Source organism: Mobula birostris, chromosome 16, assembly GCF_030028105.1.
Source record: "Mobula birostris isolate sMobBir1 chromosome 16, sMobBir1.hap1, whole genome shotgun sequence".
NCBI lineage: Eukaryota > Metazoa > Chordata > Chondrichthyes > Myliobatiformes > Myliobatidae > Mobula > Mobula birostris.
In genome coordinates this window covers 325,593-342,797 of record NC_092385.1, presented here as the reverse complement: position 1 = coordinate 342,797, position 17,205 = coordinate 325,593, and the positions used below count along the sequence as shown (strand labels likewise).

The 17,205-nt window shown below is 47.0% G+C and overlaps 1 long non-coding RNA gene across 1 annotated transcript; it reads right to left on the bottom strand.

The window, feature by feature from the left end:
* Positions 1-841: 841 nt before the first annotated feature.
* On the bottom strand, positions 842-15,416 carry LOC140210915 (uncharacterized). Its single transcript, XR_011889334.1, has 4 exons — positions 15,248-15,416; positions 14,989-15,107; positions 7,255-7,927; positions 842-1,563 (listed from the first exon to the last, which is right to left on the bottom strand). It is a non-coding gene; the product is annotated as an uncharacterized lncRNA (long non-coding RNA).
* Between the last annotated feature and the right edge of the window lie 1,789 nt (positions 15,417-17,205).

Here is a 17,205-nt window from a genome sequence, read left to right as displayed (position 1 = left end):
ATCCGTCCACATACAAGTTATCAAAGTGACCTGTCACAGGAATACCGTCTTCCAGGGGTTATCACAGGCAAGTGTTAACAAAAGCGGTCCCCAAAAATATTCCAAAATCTATTCCTATGGATTATACGAAGTGACAGCCACACACATTCGTTGTGGTTCCGTGTACCGATGATCAACCCACTCTTGTGGGCACAGGAGAGTTCCAAGCCTCAGCTGCGACAAACTGAAGCTATCAGCTTTTCCACTCTCTCTCTCTCTCTCTCTCTTTAGACCGGCCGACTGCCTGTCTGCAGATCCCTCTCTCTCTCTCTTATGGTTAAATCCACAGTTAGCGCTGTCAGCCTGTGACTGACGTCATAGTCCCGCCTCCTCTCTCCGGCGCTCTTAAAGAAACAGTCACAGTACGACCGCAGGCTCGCAACAGCTGCAACACAACTTCCCGACTTTTGAACTCAGTGCTTCAACTAATAAAAACAACCATGGTATTTGCCTTCTTAACCACCCAATCAATCTGTGAAGTCTCTTTCAGGGAGCGATGGACTTGGAGTCCAAGATCCCTCTGATCATCAACACTGTTCAGTGTTTTGCACTTAACAGTGTACTGTCTCATACATTTGACCTACCGAGCTGCCAAGATGATATTCTAACCAAATCTCACTGAGATTTCTCAGGCCCTGTTGAATTTATTGCCGAGTGCACAAGTACGGGAAGGTACAGGTACAGAGAAACACTGACTTGTGGCAGCATCACAGGCAAGTACATTCAGATAACACACGGAACACAAATTATACCATTCTCTGTCAGTAACAATCTATAAATACGTTTTATGTCATTAATAATACATAAAATACATTGTGCCATGATCAATATTAAAATGTTCATTTTGTGTCAATAACAGACTTAGAAATGTTGAATTTGGTCCCTGTCTCCATTCCTCCTGTAGTCCACAACCAGTTCCTTTGTTTTTGTCACCATGAGGAAGAGGTTGTTTTCTTGACACCACTGTGTCGGGGGTGATGACTTCTTCTCTGTAGGTTGCCTCGTTATTATTTGAGATTAGGCCAACCAATGTACTGTCGTCAGCAAATGTAATTAGCAGATTGGAGCTGTGGGTGGCGACACAGTCATGGGAATACAGACAGTAAAGGAGGGCGCCAAGGAGACAACCCTGTGGGGTATGTGTGCTGAGGGGCAGAGAGACAGAGGTGAGGGAGCCCACTCTTACCACCTGCCGGCGATCTGACAGGAAGTCCAGGATCCAGTACACAAGGCAGGGTGAAGGCCGAGGTCTTTGAGCTTCTTGTCGATACTTCACACCTTCGTATGGCTACTGCTCTGCCTATGACTGCAAGGAACTGCAGAGGACTTTGGAGAGTAGAGAACATCAGAGAAACAAGCCTCCCCTCCATGGACTGTTCCTACACTTCCCCTGCCTCGGAAAAGCAGGACGTGTACTCAAAGATCCTCATACCGGGACGTTCTTGCTGCAAACCCGCTCCCCGTCGGGGAAGAGATACAAAGGCCTTAAAGCGCGTACCACCAGGCTCAAGGACGGCTACCTGTCTGCAGTTATAAGCCAAATCAATGATAAAATATATTCGACCTCACAATGTAACTCGATGCGACCCTGCACATATGTTTATCTGCACTGCACCTTCTCTGCAGCCATAATGCTTTGTTACAGTTATTGCTTTGTCCCTCTACTCCTCCACACTACCAGGTATCCTGCCATTTACTTTGTACTCTGCCTTGGAGTTCGTCTTTCCAAAGAGTACCACCTCACACTTCTCCAGGTTGAACACCATCTGCCACTTCTCAGCCCACTTCTGCATCCTATCAATGTCTCTCTGCAATCTTCGACAATCCTATACACTATCTACAACACCACCAACCTTTGTGTCGTCTGCAAACTTGCCAACCCACCCTTCTACCTCAACATCCAGGTCGTTAATAAAAATCACGAAAAGTAGAGATCCCAGAACAGATCCTCGTGGGACAGCACTAGTCACAACCCTCCAATCTGAATGTACTCCCTCCACCACGACCCTCTGCCTTCTGCAGGCAAGCCAATTCTGAATCCACCTGGCCAAACTTCCCTGGATCCCATGCCTTCTAACTTTCTGAATAAGCCTACCATGTGGAACCTTGTCAAATGCCTTAATAAAATCCATGTAGATTCCATTCACTGCACTACCCTCATCTATATGCCTGGTCACCTCCTCAAAGAACTCTATCAGGCTTGTTAGACACGATCTGCCCTTCACAAAGCCATGCTGACTGTCCCTGATCAGACCATGATTCTCGAAACCATGTGAGCAGTAAAGATGTCAAGAAAGACAGGCAGGTGATGGGGCAAATTTGTAGCCATTGGGATGAGTTGCAGTGCAATAGAGTTGCAGTGAAATCAAAGCAAAAAGTACCAAATACTGGTCTTAAGGTGTTATATTTAAATGCATGCAGCATAAGGAATAAGGTGGATGATCTTGTCGTACAGCTACAGATTGGCAGGTATGATATTGTGGCTAAAGGATGCATGTCTCTGGGAGCTGAACGTCCAAGGATACACGGTGTATCGGAAGGATAGGAAGGTAGGCAGAGGGGGAGGTGTGGCTTTATTGGTAAGAAATGATATTAAATCATTAGAAAGAGGTGATATAGGATTGGAAGGTGCAGAATCTTTATGGGTTGAGCTAAGAAATTGCAAGGGTAAGAGGACCCTGATGGCAGTTATTTACAGGCCTCCAAACAGCTGCAGGGATGTGGACTACAAATTACAACAGGAAATAGAAAAGGCTTGTCAGAAGGGCAGTGTTATGATAATTGTGGGGGATTTTAACATGCGAGTGGGTTGGGAAAATCAGGTCGGCACTGGATCTCAAGAGAGAGAATTTGTAGAGTGTCTGCGAGATGGCTTTTTAGAACAGCTTGTTGTTGAGCTCACTAGGGGATCGGCTGTACTGGAGTGGGTATTGTGTAATGAACCGGAGGTGATTAGAGAGATTGAGGTGAAGGAACCCTTAGGAGGCAGTGATCATAACATGATTGAGTTTACTGTGACATTTGAAAAAGAGAAGCCGAAATCTGATGTGTCGGTATTTCAGTGGAGTAAAGGAAATTACAGTGGCATGAGAGGGGAACTGGCCAAAGTTGACTGGAAAGGGACACTGGCGGGAAAGATGGCAGAGCAGCAGTGGCTGAAGTTTATGCAAGAAATGAGGAAGGTGCAAGACAGGCATATTCCAGAAAAGAAGAAATTTTCGAATGGAAAAAGGATGCAACCGTGGTTGACAAGAGAAGTCAAAGCCAAAGTTAAAGCAAAGAAGAGGGCATACAAGGAAGCAAAAATTAGTGGGAAGACAGAGGATTGGGAAGTGTTTAAAAACTTACAAAAGGAAACTAAGAAGGTCATTAAGAGGGAAAAGATTTAACTATGAAAAGAAGCTAGCAAATAATATCAAAGAGGATACTAAAAGCTTTTTCAAGTGTATAAAGAGTAAAAGACAGGTGAGAATAGATATAGGGCCGATAGAAAATCATGCTGGAGAAATTGTAATGGGAGATAAGGAGATGGCAGAGGAAATGAACGAGTATTTTTCATCAGTCTTCACTGAGGAAGATATCAGCAGTACACCGGACACTCAAGGGTGGCAGGGAAGAGAAGTGTGCGCAGTTACAATTATGTCAGAGAAAGTACTCAGGAAGCTGAATAGTCTAAAGATAGATAAATCACCCGGACCAGATGGAATGCGCCCTCGTGTTCTGAAGGAAGTAGCTGTGGAGATTGCGGAGGCATTAGCGATGATCTTTCAAAAGTCAATAGATTCTGGCATGGTTCCGGAGGACTGGAAGATTGCAAATGTCACTCTGCTATTTAAGAAGGGGGCAAGGAAGCAAAAAGGAAATTATAGAGCTGTTAGCTTGACATCGGTGATTGGGAAGTTGTTGGAGTTGATTGTCAAGGATGAGGTTACAGAGTATCGGGAGGCATATGACAAGATAGGCAGAACTCAGCATGGATTCCTTAAAGGAAAATCCTGCCTGACAAACCTATTACAATTTTTTTGAGGAAATTACCAGTAGGCTAGACAAGGGAGATGCAGTGGATGTTGTATATTTGGATTTTCAGAAGGCCTTTGACAAGGTGCCACACATGAGGCTACTTAACAAGATCAGAGCCCATGGAATTACGGGAAAGTTACATACGTGCATAAAGCGTTGGCTGATTGGCAGGAAACAGAGACTGGGAATAAAGGGATCCTATTCTGGTTGGCTGCCGGTTACCAGTGGTGTTCCACAGGGGTCGGTGTTGGGGCCGCTTCATTTTACATTGTACATAAATGATTTGGATTATGGAATAGATGGCTTTGAACATTAACCTCACTCATATTGTCCTCGCCGTCATCAAGTTCCCTCTCATTGGTGAATACCGAAGAGAAGTATTCATTGAGGACCTCGCTCACTTCTACAGCCTCCATGCACATCTTCCAACCTTTAGCTCTAATCGGTCCTACCTTCAGTCCTGTCATCCTTTTGGTCTTCACATAATTGAAGAATGCCTTAGGGTTTTCCTTTACCCTACTGGCCAAGGCCTTCTCATGCCCCCTTCTTGCTCTTCTCAGCCCCTTCTTAAGCTCCTTTCTTGCTTCCCCATATTCCTCAATAGACCCATCTGATCCTTGCTTCCTAAACCTCATGTATGCTGCCTTCTTCCACCTGACTAGATTATCCACCTCACTTGTCACCCATGGTTCCTTCACCCTACCATTCTTTATCTTCCTCACTGGGACAAATTTATCCCTAACATCCTGCAAGAGATCTCTAAACATCGACACATGTCCATAGTACATTTCCCTGAAAAAAACATCATCCCAATTCACACCCGCAAGTTCTAGCCTTATAGCCTCATAATTTGCCCTTCCCCAATTAAAAATTTTCCTGTCCTCTCTGATTCTATCCTTTTCCATGATAATGCTAAAGGCCAGGGAGCAGTGGTCACTGTCCCCTAAATGCTCACCCATTGAGAGATCTGTGACCTGACCCGGTTCATTACCTAGTACTAGATCTGGTATGGCATTCCCCCTGGTCGGCCTGTCCACATACTGTGACAGGAATCCGTCCTGGACACACTTAACAAACTCTGCCCCATCTAAACACTTGGAACTAATCAGGTGTCAATCAATCCTTCATCCTGATGAAGGGTTCCGGCCCGAAACATTGACTGATCGTTTCCACGGATGCTGCCCGATCTGCTGAGTTCCTCCAGCGTGTTGTGAGTGTTACTTTGACCCCAGCATCTGCAGATTATTTTGTGTTTGCCAATCGATATTAGGGAAGTTAAAGTCACCCATGATAACAACCCTGTTATTTTTGCACTTTTCCAAAATCTGCCTCCCAAGCTGTTCCTCTGTATCTCTGCTGCTACCAAGGGGCCTATAGATTCCCCCAATAGAGTAACTGCTGCCTTCCTGTTCCTGGCTTCCACCCATACTGACTCAAAAGAGGATCCTGCTACATTACCCATCCTTTCTGTAGCTGTGATAGTATCCCTGACCAGTAAAGCCACCCTTCCCCCCTCACCCCCCCATCCCTTTTAAAGCACTGAAATTCAGGAATATTGAGAATCCATTCCTGCCCTGGTGCCAGCCAAGTCTCTGTAATGGCCACTACATCATAATTCCATATATGTATCCAAGCTCTCAGTTCATCACCTTTGTTCCTAATGTTTCTTGCATTAAGGTACACACACTTCAGTCCTTCTACCTTACTACCTTTACACCATTTATTCTGCTTCACTTTCCTCAAACCCTCTCTATATGTTAGATCTGGCTTTACTCCATGGACTTCTTTCACTGCTCTATCGCTCCGGGTCCCATCCCCCTTGCAAATTAGTTCAAACCGAACCATGCTAGCAAACCTACCTGCAAGGATATTGCTCCCCCTCGCGTTCAGGTGCAACCCATCCAATCTGTACAGGTCCCACCTTCCCCAGAAGAGATCCCAATGATCTAAAAATCTAAAACACTGCTCCCTGCACCAACTCCTCAGCCACGCATTCAACTGCCATCTCCTCCAATTCTTACCATCACTGTCACGTAGCACTGGCAGCAAACCTGAGAATGCCACCCTTGAGGTCCTGTTCTTCAGCCTTCTGCCTAGTTCCCGAAACTCACACCAGGACCTCATCCCTCTTCCTGCCTATGTCGTCGGTGCCAACATGTATCACGACTTCTGGTTGCTTTCCCTCTCATACCAGAATGTCATGCACCCGGTCAGAGACATCCCAGACCCTGGCACCCGGGAGGCAACAAACCATGCGGGTGTCCTTCTCATGTCCACAATATCTCCTGTCTGCTCCCCTGACTATAGAGTCTCCAATGACGACAGCTCTCCTCTTCTCCATCCCACCCTTCTGCACCACAGGGTCAGACTCAGTGCCAGAGGCCCTGCCACGGTGGCTCACACCTGGTCGGTGGTCCCCGCCAACAGTATCCAGGACGGTAAACTTATTATTCAGGGGAAAGGCTACAGGGGTGTTCTGCACTACCTGTCTGCTCACCTTCGCTTTCCCCCTTCTGACTATCACCCAATGACCTGCTTCCGGCTGCCGAGGTGAGACTACCTCTCTGTAGCTCTCATTTCTTGTCTTCCCACCAACTTCTCCGTACCCTGTATCCCTCCCAAGCTTCGTCGTTGCTTCCACCTGCCGCCTCACTCCGTCTCAGTTAACGCCCCTGCTGTATACAATTCCGCACCTCCATTACTCCGTTCCCTCCCTACATACATTGGCGTGTCCGTCGCACCCTCCCTCCTCTACCCACCTCCCAGTCTCCGTCAGCCGGAAAATCCTCTGCATTCCACACCGTCCCAGTCAAAACCTCACCAATACTCGCAAGTTCCTCAATACCCCTTTCCAGCTACGTCATCCTTCATCCCCTAACTGGCTGTACCTCTGTCACCCCCTCCTTCCCCTACAGCCCATAGCACCTCCGTTACCTACATCCTCCTCTACTCCCCAACGCAACTTCGTCTCCCACTCTCTCCCCAAAGATTTCCCAAATCCGTGACAACCTCTCTTCCGAACGCCCTCCTCCCCATACACCCTACCCGGCTTCGTTACCCTGTTCTTCCTCCACAACACTCTTCGTCTCCGTCAGCTTGTTCTTTCCCTGCACCTCTTACAAATTTGTGATGCTCATTTGTGTAGTTATTACTGCCTGACTAACAAAATCGGGTCGCAGCGTATCAATTGCTCACCGAAGATCTTCTGCACTGTAGGCTTCACCTGGGCGAGAAAAGCAACAGGACAAATGTCTGATTCAGCCTCCTAAACGATTTGCATTTGCGAATCGCCTGTGCGATCTGCCGTTTTGACTTTGTGAACTTATGTCTCGAAGGCAGGACGGTTGCGGTGAAGTATGGGGCCAAACCAAGACGGTGAGGCCCTGCCCGAGAGCGGGCTATGAGCCAATAATTGGCCACAACGGAAGAGGAAATGGAGACAGAATGGAGACGCTGTGGTCCGGGTCTGAACCCGGGATCAGTTAAAGCACTGAGGTTTATTCGTTTTAAGCGCCGGAACGAATTGGAAAGGTTGGGAACGGGCCAAATCGCGACGACAGGTTCCAGGCACAGAGCGTATCGAAGATGGTGGGACTAAGCTCGAGAGCAAGGAACGGCCCCATGTTTGGGCGATTCAATCACCGATCCAGACTGAAATGCTATGGAATTTGGAACCGGAGGCGAGGGATAGGCCGTGTCAGCTGCCTCTGTGAGCTTTACTCTTCTCTATGGGCTGAATTCAGACTACAGTGATGGCTGCTCCGTGACCATGGATGCTCGTGAACTTCAGATGATTGCACGATTTGTTTTCATTTTCCCTCAGGTCATTGGTTGTTTGACGGTCTTATTTTCTGTGCTTTGTGACTGCCTGTAAAGAGACGAAACTCAAGGTTATATGTCATCTACATACTTTGATAATATATGGACTTCGACTTCGACTTTGAAACGCAACCGGTGGAGGGCAACGAGGAAACACCAAACCATCTCTCCCTCTCGACTGCGCTGACCGTCTCTCCCTCTCTCCACTCTGTCCTAGCAGTCTCCTATCCCCACAGCTTTCCCCAACCTATGAATACCCCTTCTCTACTCTACCCACTCTGTCCCCCTCTATCCTGCGCCCTCTTGTCATTACTCCCCCACCCTTTCCACCAGTATTCACTCCCAATCTCCCTTCCCTTCCACCCTTCTCCATCTCTTGTCCTATATCTATACCAGTACCTAATCTACCCCCTCTATCTCAACACCTCTTCACCCTCCAGGCATGCACTTTCTCTTGCCCATCTGTCAGATCTCCCTCCGCATCTCTCTCGTTGTTCTCTCTTCTTTCTCTCCCGCCTCTTCCATTCCGTTACTGTCTCTCTCCACCCTGCCTCTCTTTCTCTTCTCTCCCCAACTCTATCTCTCCCTACGCCCTCCCGCTAATTTATCTCGTCGCTCTCATTCACTCTCTATCCCTCCTCTCAATAAAGCATCAATAAAGTATGACTATGACTCACTCTATCACTTCACGCTCGCCCCCATTCTTCTTTCCTTCCAATCTGTCTTTCGTCTCTCCATATCCCCAGTCTCTTCCTTTCATTCCCCATCTCTCTTCTCTCTTCCTCTGCTCCCTGTCTGTGTCATGCCTCTACCTTATTTCTTACACCCACTGTCACCCTTATTTCCCACCATTTCTCTCCCCGTTTCCACCCCCTTCTCCACCTCTCTCTGCATCTCTGCCTCCGTCCCTTCCTCCTGTCTTTATCACTCCATCCGTTGTCGCTACTCTCTTGCCTTTCTCTGTCCCGTCTCTCTGAAACTCCTTCTCCCACACCCCTCCATCTCTCCATCCCTCCCCCCACATCATCCCTCTCTCTGTTCCATTGACAGAGCGTGTAGGAGATTTGGTACCCCATCTTTGCGAAGACAGAATTGATGTCATCAGTTTCCAGCAGTTTGCTTGACATCTGCAGCTTTTTTTTTCCTTTCTGCCCTCCTTGCTTCACCGTTCTCTCTCTCCCTCTATCTCTCTCTCTCTTTCCCCTCTCCCTCTCTCCTCCTCTCCCACTCTTGACCTCTCCTTCTCTCTTCCTCTCCCCTCTACGCCTCTCCCACACTCCCACTCCACCCCTATCCCCCCTCCCCTCTGCTTGCCTCTCCCTCTCCCCTTCCCTCTCCCTCTCTCCCCCCTCCCCATCCCACTCTCTCCCTTTCTCTCCCCCTCCCTCACCCTCTCTCCAACCCCCTCACTTCTCCTCTCTCCCTACCCCACTCCCCTCCACCTCTTCCCCCTTCCCCTCTCCCCCTCCTTCCTCTTCCCTGTCTCCCAGCTCTCCCCTCTCTCCCCCTCTCTCCCACCCCTTCCTCTCCCTTCCTCCCTCTCCCCCCTTCCCAGTCTCCCCGCTTTTGTAGATAAGAACACCCTCCCCTCTGCCCACCCCCTACATGCCTTTCTATATGCCTGTCTCACCACATCATCTTAGCCTAGTACTTCCCCTGGCTCTTTCTTTCCTCTCCACACTGCCCAACCATGCCTCATAAGTCTGCCCCGTTCTGCCTCACTCTCGCTAACATTTGGTCATCTCTGTTACCGCACCCTTTTCTGTCTCCCCCACCTGCAGCCCCTCCAACGCTCCCTACCTCTGAACAGCCAACCTCACTTACTGTCGCCTCTCCATCTTTCTTCCTCCACCTCTCTCTCGCCCTTTTTTTCTCTCTCACTCCCTCCTCCAATCTATCGCATTTCTGCCCTATCCTCCCTTTCTCTCTCTCCTGCCTTCTTTCCATTTCTCTCAATCTCTTGTCTCCCCTACTCGTTCTTACTGTCTCTTCCCTATTCTCTCCCTCACCTCTTTATTCCCTCACCCTCCCTCCCTCCCCGACTCCTACCCCTAACTCTCCCCTCTCGTTCCCTCACTCTCGCTTCCACTGCACCCTCCCTGTACTTTGGCTCTATCACCCTGCCACTCTCAAACTCCAGTGTCATTCACTCCATCCTCTCTTTCTTTCCCTAATTCACACATCTGTTTAAAAAGCTCCTGAGAACAGAGAACCCAGAAGCCCAAGATTGCTGTTACAATAAGGGTTGACACATGGACTGGCAAGGAATGTAGGGAGACTGATCATGTATCGATACGTGGTTTCCGTTTAATATGGTGACATGGTTGGCACAGATACTGTGGGCTGAAGGGTCTATTCCTGTGCTCTCTCTTTCTCTGCTCTATGTAGGAGAAAGACACATTGAAGGCAGAAAGGTTTCTTGTCTCAGAGCGATATTTCAGATCGAGTTCTCAGTATTCTTAAGAAGGAGGGTGAGCAGCCGGATGTTGTGGTCCATGTAGGGACCAATGACGTGGGTAGGAAGAGTGAGGAGGTCCTGAAAGGTGAGTTTAGGAAATTAGGCACCAAGTTAAAGGAAAGGGCCTCCAGGACAGCAACCTCAGGACTGCTACCTGTGCCACGTGCAGGCGGGTTCAGAAATAGTGAGATAGCGCAGATCAACACGTAGCTGAAAACATGGTGCAAGAGGGAGGTCTTCAGATTTTTAGATAATTGGGCAGTTTTCCAGGGAAAGTGGGACCTGTCCCGACAGGACGGTTTACATCTAAACTGGAGGGGGACAAATATTCTTGCAGGTAGGTTTGCTAGAGAGGCTCCAGTGGATTTAAACTAGATACAAGGTGGGAGGGGAACCAGAGTGTAGGAAGAGATGTGGGGGAGAAGGTAGAGAAAGAAGGTAGTAAAGTTGTTTGCACCGTTAGTGATAAACAGAGAATAAGAGGTGGAAAATTTCTTAAATGCATTTATTTTAATGCTAGGAGCATTATAAGAAAGGTGGATGAGCTTAAAGCATGGATTGATACCTGGAAGTATGATGTGGTAGCTATTAGTGAAACATGGTTACAGGAGGGGTGTGGTTGGCAACTAAATATTCCTGGATTTCATTGCTTCAGGTGTGATAGAATTGGTGGGACAAGAGGGAGAGGTGTTGCATTGCTTGTCAGAGAAAATATTACAGCGGTGCTCTGGCAGGATAGATTCGAGGGCTTGTCTACGGAGGCTATTTGGTTGGAATTGAGGAATAGGAATGGTGTAGTAACACTTATAGGGGTGTATTATAGACCATCAAATTGGGAGTGAGAATTGGAAGAGCAAATTTGTAAGGAGATAGCAGATATTTGTAGTAAGCAAAAGTTTGTGATTGTGGGAGATTTTAATTTTCCACACATAGACTGGGAAGCCCATACTGTAAAAGGGCTGGATGGTTTGGAGTTTGTAAAATGTGTGCAGGATAGTTTTTTTGCAGCAATACATAGAGGTACCAACTAGAGAAGGGGCATTGTTGGATCTCCTGTTAAGAAATAAGATAGGTCAAGTGACAGAGGTCTGTGTTGGGGAGCACTTCAGGTCCAGTGATCACAATGCCATTAGTTTCAATATAATTATGGAGAAGGATAGGTCTGGACCTAGGCTTCAGATTTTTGATTGGAGAAAGGCTAACTTTAAGGAGGTGTGAAAAGATTTAGAAGGAGTGGATTGGGACAACTTGTTTTATGGGAAGGATGTAATAGAGAAATGGAGGTCATTTAAAGGTGAAATTTTGAGGGTACAGAATCTTTATGTTCCTGTTAGGTTGAAAGGAAAGGTTAAAAGTTTGAGAGAGCCATGGTTTTCAAGGGATATTGGAAACTTGGTTCAGAAAAAGAGAGATATCTGCAATAAATATAGGCAGCATAGAGTAAATGAGGTGCTCAAGGAACATAAATAATGTAAACAGAATCTTATGATTATGATTATGAAGACACGCAGTCCTCTTTTATTGTCATTTAGTAATGCATGCATTAAGAAATGTTACAATATTTCCTCCGGTGTGATATCTTGAGAAAGAAATTTGAAAAGCTAAAAGAAGATATAAGGTTGCTTTAGCAAGTAAGGTAAAAATAAATCCAAAGGGGTTCTACAGTTATATTAATAGCAAAAGGATAGTGAGGAATAAAATTGGTCCCTTAGAGAATCAGAGTGGACAGCTATGAGTGGGGCCCAAAGAGATGGGGGAGATTCTGAACAACTTCTTTTCTTCGGTATTCACTAAGGAGAAGGATATTGAATTGTGTAAGGTAAGGGAAACAGGTAGGGAAGTTATGAAAAATATGATGATTAAAGAAGAGGAAGTACTGGTGCTTTTAAGGAATATAAAAGTGGATAAGTCTCTGGGTCCTCACAGGATATTTCCTAAGACCTTGAGGGAAGTTAGTGTGGAAATAGCAGGGGCTCTGACAGAAATATTTCAAATGTCATTAGAAATGGGGATGACGCCAGAGGATTGGCATATTGCTCATGTTGTTCGATTGTTTAAAAAGGGTTCTAAGAGTAAATCTAGCAATTATCAGCCTGTGAGTTTGATGTCAGTGGTGGGTAAATTGGTGGAAAGTATTCTTAGAGATGGTATATATAATTATCTGGACAGACAGGGTCTGATTAGGAACGGTCAACATGTGTTTGTGCGTGGAAGGTCATGTTTGACAAATCTTATTGACATTTATGAAGAGGTTACTAGGAAAGTTGACGAGGGTAAAGCGGTGGATGTGTCTTTTTGGACTTCAGTAAGGCCTTTGATAAGGTTCCACATGGAAGGTTAGTTAGGAAGGTTCAATCGTTAGGTATTAATATTTAAGTAGTAAAAGGATTCAGCAGTGGCTGGGTGGGAGACGCCAGAGAGTTCTGGTCACCGAATCATAGGAAAGATGTCAACAAAATCGAGAGAGTACAGAAAAGATTTACTAGAATGTTACCTGGGTTTCATTACCTAAGTTACAGAGAAAGGTTGAACAAGTTGGGTCTTTATTGTTTGGAGCGTAGAAGGCTGAGGGGGACTTGATAGAGGTATTTAAAATTATGAGGGGGATAGATAGAATTGACGTGGTTCGGCTTTTTCCATTGAGAGTAGGGGAGATTCAAATAGGAGGACATGTGTTGAGAGTTAAAGGGGAAAAGTTTAGGGGTAACTTCTTTACTCAGAGAGTTGTAGATGTGTGGAACGAGCTTCCAGAAGAAGTGGTTGAGGCAGGTTCGATGTTGTCATTTAAGGTTAAATTGGATAGATATATGGACAGGAAAGGAATGGAGGGTTTTGGGCTTAGTGCAGGTCGGTGGGACTAGGTGAGAATAAGAGTTCGGCACGGACTAGAAGGACCGAGATGTCCTGTTTCCGTGCTGTAATTATTATATGGTTATATGGTATTCTAGAGAATACAGTTTTAATTTATTAAATCTTTCCTTATAACTCTGGTCGTCCTTTCACATTCTTGCTTTCCAACCCGCTCCCCCATCGGGGAAGAGATACAAAAGCATTAAAGCGCGTGCCACCAGGCTCAAGGACGGCTACCTGTCTGCAGTTATTAGCCAAGTGAATGATAAAATGGACTCGACCTCATAATGTAACTCGACGTGACCCTGCACATATGTCTATCCGCACTGCACTTCCTCTGCAGCCATAATGCTTTGTTACAGTTACTGTTCCGTCGTATATCAGCTCAATGTACTGTCGTAATGTATCAATCTCTGTTGATGGTACATCAGGCAAGATTTTCACTGTAGCTCAGTACGTGATGATAATAAACAAATTCCCCATTTTAATTGTGTGGAAATATTAGACAGACTGAGCTCCTGCTCTGGAACCACAGAAGGAAACTTAACTGTTGTCATTTCTGAGGAATGCAAATAAATGGAAAAGGCTTCAATCTCACATTACGATCTGCGGTAACTGGCATCAGGTGACCAGTGGTGGGTATCCCATACCAATGATCAGAATCAGGGTTAATAGCACCGGCATATGTCATGAAATTCGTTGTCTCTGCGGCAGCAGTAGAACCCAATTCATAACAATAGATTTTAACAATTGTGATTTAAAATAGGAATATACATATTAAATAGTTACATTATATAAGAAGTGCAAAATAAAAAAAAAGAAATGTAATAAACTATTTTAATTGTGTGGAACTATTTGACTGACTGGGTTGTTGCTTTGGAAATTCTGGAGTGAAGCTTACCTAAACTGTAGACATTTATGAGAAGCTCATATAAATACAAAAAGGCTAAATTCTCACATAAATGGGTCATACACCCAGAAACATTGGCTGCACTTCAGCAGGTAAAAACAGTGGAATGAAACGTGCTGAAAATATTGCAGAAAAATCATATTGTCCACCCACAAGGAGAGGATGTGTCAGATCCGGAAAGGATGGGACTGCCTTATCTGGACGGGCGGAAGATTAAGCTACACGTACACGTAGAGCAGTGACCCACAGATGCTGCAGATCTGCGGGAAAACGTGAACAGGAAACGGGATCAGGTGACGGGTGGAGGGTGAACCGGTTGACTCTGCTCCTCGCCCCTCACACGCTGCCCGACTCATCCGCTGCATTTCCCACATTATTACGTATTTACTTTTTCCCTCTATATCTTCCCTGTCCCTTTCGCTGCACCTCCAGGTCACAGAGTCACCGGTTCGATTCCCATCCCGATCCAACACACAATTCAGACCCAAACAGGAAATGTGCAGGTTTCATTTAAATCAGACTATGTTTATAAACACTAATTTCTATTCACATTCCTCCGGCCTGACAGGACAGCAACACTGAAACATCAAGTGAGAAAGAGAAGGAGGTGGCCATTCAGCCCCTCTAACCATCAACAAAATGGCGGCTGCTCTCCCATCTCAGCCACATGTTTCTGCCCGATCCTTATTCCCTCGATCCCTCCTGTCTCCACACATCTGTCGGCCTCTGTTTTATGTGAGGATGATCACTGAGTCTTCACCGCCCTCTGTGGTGAGGATTTACAGACATTCACCACCCTCGGAGTGGAGACATTTCCCCTCATCTCAGTCCCGGACAGTCCACCCTCTTTTTCAGAGACTAGTAATGATGTTGTGCATTTCAATGTGCTCACCTCTCAGTCTTCGATTCTCTAAATGAAAGGGCTATCGCATTTGATCTTTCTTCACATGATGACCCCACCACTCCAGGGATCTGTCTGGTGAATCTTCATTGCTCTCTGTAACAAATACTCTGTAACCTCTTTGTTAATCCTCTATGGCATTAATTTCCATCTTCTGCAGCCCCGTGTTGCCCCAACCACTCACCTCCCACCCCCTCTCCCTCCCCGGGTAACCGGCATCAAACCGACGGGCCGAGTGGTCTCCTCCTACCTCTCAGCGATACCTCAGACTCCGGCCGCAGGAGACGCTTCACAAACGCCCCCAACTTCCCTCGGAGGGAAATGGAAATAGATCAGAAAGCAAACATTTACTTTCAATTTGTTCCGCTTTGACGAAGGGATCGCAGCGGGACACGAATTCAGCGGGGGTAACGCCCTCTCGGCTTTCCCGCCTCCGCTACTGGTTGTAACCAGTAATTGACATCACCTCGGGCCAATGGGCATAGCGTAGCTCCTGAATCTTCTGTTAACAGCGGTGGAGGGAGGGGATGGTCACGTGATTAGTAGTCCAGCCGTTAAACCGACCAAGCTCGAGCTCACCAGCGCGTGGGTGACGTAAGACACCGCGCACGTAAGGGCAGGTGTCTGACGTCAGCCGTGTGGGTGCGCCTGTGTGACGTCACCTGTGGGGGAGCGCTTGTGTTTAAAAAGACTTTAATGGACGTTTCTTATGATTTCAGTGGGACAACAACATTAATCACGGGTTTCATCACTGAATCCAGTGTTGTGAGATGTAAAGTGTCCTGTCATGTGTCCGGCTGTGCCGTGTTGTTGGTGGAGTGGGCAGCGTGGTGTTTGTCTCGATTCTGGTCACAACAGGAGAATTGCCAGCGGGGTCCACACACAGTGTATTAGTCAACAGAAAACCTCTCGTCCCTGCAGACTTTGTAGATCATGGATACCCGTCCTCTCAAAGTCAGGGAATCATTCTGACAGCTGATCGCTGAGAGGAATTATATTTATTGATCATAAAATTTCGCCCAGATTCGTTTGGACGGATTTGATGTGGAGTTCGGGGGTGTCACAGTGAAAGGGCCGGACGGCCGAACTCTCTCCGTTGTCCAAACATCCTTCCACGTGAGGCGACACTTCACCTAAAACCTTGCTACGTGCCTCTGGTGAAGAGTAAACCTACAATCTCAAGGACAGTGAGAAAATGGTCGGAGGAGGCTTATGAGGCGCTCCAGGGTTGTTTTGAGGTGACAGACTGGCAGGCACTCTGTGAGCCCATGGAGAGGACATTATTGGCTCACAGAGTGCATCACTGATTACATCAACTTCTGTGTGGACTGTAATGTTCCGACAAGAACTGTCCTTTGTTATTCAAATAACAAGCCATGGGTGACAAAGGACATTAAGGACATCCTGAACGCTAAAAAGAGGGCGTTTAGAGATGGAAATAGGGAGGAACTGAGGGCAATACAGAGGGACCTGAAAGCCAGGATCAGGGAGGCTAAAGACAGGTACAGGAGGAAGCTTGAGTGGAAACTCCAGCAGAACAACATGACAGAGGTCTGGAGGGGATGAGGACCATCACTGGGTTCCGGCAAACTAGCAACAGTGGAGCTGAAGGCAGTGTGGACAGGGCCAATGAACTTAACCTGTTCTTTAACAGATTTGACATTGTGGCCCCTGCCCATCCCCCACATGAGCCATCTGTTGTCGGCTCCCAACCAACACATATTCCACTGTCCCCTCCTACCCCTCCTCACAGTACCCCACCCTGCTCTCATGACTATACCCCTTCCCCTCACGAAACCACCACGGTGGGCTTCACAGCTGAACAGGTGAGAGGACAGCTGAAACATCTCAACCCAAGCAAGGCTGCAGGACCGGATGGTGTCAGTACCAGGGTGCTCAAAGCTTGTGCCCCTCAGATATGTGGAGTACTTCGCCATGTATTCAACCTAAGCCTGAGGCTCTGGAGGGTTCCTGTACTGTGGAAGACATCCTGCCTCGTCCGTGTGCCGAAGATGCCACGCCCCAGCGGCCTCAATGACTACAGACCGGTGGCATTGACCTCCCACATCATGAAGACCCTGGAGAGACTTGTTCTGGAGCTGCTCCGGCCTATGGTCAGGCCACACTTAGATCCCCTCCAGTTCACCTACCAGCCCCGACAGGGGTTAAGGATGCCATTGTCCACTTGCTGAACCGTGTCTACACCCA